The sequence below is a fragment of the Aethalodelphis obliquidens genome, unplaced genomic scaffold, assembly GCF_003676395.1.
Source record: "Aethalodelphis obliquidens isolate GAN/ISIS:26980383/991018 unplaced genomic scaffold, ASM367639v1 scaffold131, whole genome shotgun sequence".
In the NCBI taxonomy this organism is placed as follows: domain Eukaryota; kingdom Metazoa; phylum Chordata; class Mammalia; order Artiodactyla; family Delphinidae; genus Aethalodelphis; species Aethalodelphis obliquidens.
This window is the reverse complement of record NW_020838075.1, coordinates 12,827-15,851: the sequence shown is the minus strand read 5'-3', so window position 1 is coordinate 15,851 and position 3,025 is coordinate 12,827. Positions and strand designations below refer to the sequence as shown.

The following is a 3,025-nucleotide window of genomic DNA, read 5'->3' as shown; positions in this document are numbered from 1 at the left end:
TATGCTAACCATCATCTGACCTTCAGCAAATCTTAGTCTTTTTTCAATAGTAACATCAAAGATCACTAATCACAGATCACCATAACAAATATAGTTAAGTTTGAAATATTGCAAGAATTATCAAAATGTGTCACAGAGACACTAAATAAGCAAATGCTGTTGGGAAAATGGCACTGATAGACTTACTGTATGCAGGATTGCCACAAACCTTTAATTTGTAGAAAAAAGCATTGTCTGAGAAACACGATAAAGCAAAGCACAATAAAACCAGATATGGCTGTATTTTAACTTCAGTGAATTTTATTTTTGTGTATCAGAAATGCATTTTTATTTTTATTTGAAAACAACCTAAATTTTTAGACAAATGATTTTAGTATATAAATTTGATTTTGTTTTTATACAGAACATAAAGATTTTCCTCATTGATCTTCCATGTGAAGGGGATTACAAGCCTGAAGGGAGATACCTTCTGCACACAAGTGTGTATCTTACGTGTAGGGTACTGGAAACCAACGTGTAGTAGCTTCCACACATAAATTAGGTCGTGACACCACCTATTAAAAAGGGGATAAGAGAAAAATTCTATTACTCAGATCCGAGAAGCAAACATGACACAAAAACTGCAGGTGAAGACCAAATGAGTAATTTTAGTTAGGACACTGCAGGTTATACTGGAGTAACAGGTTTGTGAAACTACAGTGTGTACCACATTAAAACAGCAAGAAAGGGCTATTTATATGGAAAGGCTGGAATGAGGGATTTTGTTCACTAAAGCAAATTAACTTCTTGTCAACTGCCAAAACAAAACAGAACTGAGCATTATGTTAGTATACTGAAGGCATATTACACCAGTTTTTGTTCAGCATACTAAAGTTAAAACTTCTTCACTGGTGCGTATGAATCATTAATAGTCATGGAAAGTTTTTTTGCCCCTTCTTGCCAAATTTCAGGCATGTCTTATTTTTGATGGAGCATTACTTGTATCTATAATTTCATCCTGTAAAAACATATGAAGACAACGTTCATTCTGTGCCAAAGGATGACCAGCGACCTTGTCCATAAACTGCTCCAGTCCTTGCTTCCTTTCTTCAATAAAATTGTCAACAAATACTTCATCATCTCTTCTAAAAGAAAGTTGACGCAAAAATGCTTTCCCAGGGACTGGGGGAACTACAACCTTGATCTCTCTTTCTAATTCACTTCGCAGCTACTCAAAGTCACTGTATCTTCTTCTAACGGCAGATTCCTTCAGCTTGAAAATAGGCAGATTTGTCTTGACCCTGCTTTCGTAGGTGGTGAACCGACCCTGGCCTACCCTCACTGTCTAAGGGTTGCTCACATCGATCTCGAGGAAGCTGCTGGGAGGCCCGCAGGCGTCGTTCAGGTTCTGCGGCTTGGTGATCAGCCGCCGGGTGCCCGCCACGCTCTTCGCCGTTTCCCGGCTGTAGCCGCCGCCGCCGCCGTCGCCGCGGGCTCCCTCCACCCCTTCCGCGTTCGGCCGACCCCGCCGCTGGGACGCCGAGCTCGCACGCAACTTTAGTGAATTTTACAGTGCATTTTTTAAATACAGTAATTTGAAAATAATCGTTTTCAGTAAAGACTTTCTAATTAATGAAGGATGAATAAAAAATGATTCATCTACTGTTGCTATTCTGTTTCTCTCTTTTCTGTTTTCCTGTGATCCATGCTTGCTTCCCTCTGTTTTAAAGGAAGTTAAAAATGAGTAGTTGTGATCTTTTTTTTTTTTTTTTTTTTTTGCGGTACGCGGGCCTCTCACTGTTGTGGCCTCTCCCGTCGCGGAGCACAGGCTCCGGACGCGCAGGCTCAGCGGCCATGGCTCACGGGCCAGCCGCTCCGCGGCATGTGGGATCTTCCCGGACCGCGGCACGAACTCGGCAGGCGGACTCTCAACCACTGCGCCACCAGGGAAGCCCCTGTGATCATATTTAATGATCTTTTTTACACTTTCTCGGTGTCATGTTGAGTGGACTGTGTCTAATTAGAAGTTAAAACCTCTCTTCTCTCTCTCTCTCACTGTATTTCTCTTGCTTTTTCCTGCTCTCTTCCTGGAATCCATGAATGTTACTTCATATTTACAAAATAAAACATATCAAGGTCATAAAATGGATTTCTGGGGGAGAGGAGATTTTTCTTTAGAAATGTTCTTTTCTTTATATAAATTCTGTTGGATATAAATTGTTGGCTGGTTGGATAAGAGGGTCCTTGAACAATGCATTTTCTATCACCTCACCCTGTCTTGAGGGCTCAGCAGGAGCTGATAGACAAGGGGTAAGAGGCATGGAGATGGCAGCCTAGGCCTGTGCTTCTTAATCCTGGGTGCACAGTATAATCACTTGAGACTAATTTTTTTTTAAGTTTTATTGGAGTATAGTTGATTTACAGTGTTTTTTAGTTTCTGCTATACAGCGAAGTGAATCAGTTATACATATACATATATCCACTCTCTTTTAGATTCTTTTCCCATATAGGTCATTATAGAGTATTGAGTAGAGTTCCCTGTGCTATACATTAGGTCCTTATTAGTTATTTTATATATAGGAGTGTGCATATGTCAATCCCAATCTCCCAATAAGATTATTTTTAAATTACTGATTCATAGCCCTGTTCTTTTCCTCCCTTCCCCCTCCCCTCTCCCAAGAAATTTCTATCTGATTAGTCTATGATGGTACTTTTTACAAACACTTAGGGTAATTTTGGACAGGACAATCCTGTGTGCTATTTCACAAATTTTACATGTAAATGAATAATCCAAAGAATGGAAAGTGTTTTAAGTCTTTTGACAACACTGGAAAAAGAAAGGGAATTTCTCCTCTTTTCCCTAAAGGTCTTACATAATCTGTTGATGGGGAGGAAAAATTTGACCAGAAAGATTGTCATCAGTGCTAAATTCCAAGAATGTTCACCCAAAAACTAAAGCATAACTTATCTATGCTACCTGCCTCAATCTTTCTTAGCTTGAAGTGACTTACTGGAGAATTACCCTCTTCAAAAATTCTTACCTTTC

At 39.8% G+C, this 3,025-nt stretch overlaps 1 pseudogene; it reads right to left on the bottom strand.

The window, feature by feature from the left end:
* Positions 1-696: 696 nt before the first annotated feature.
* On the bottom strand, positions 697-1,534 carry LOC113616082 (sorting nexin-3 pseudogene; annotated as a pseudogene).
* Between the last annotated feature and the right edge of the window lie 1,491 nt (positions 1,535-3,025).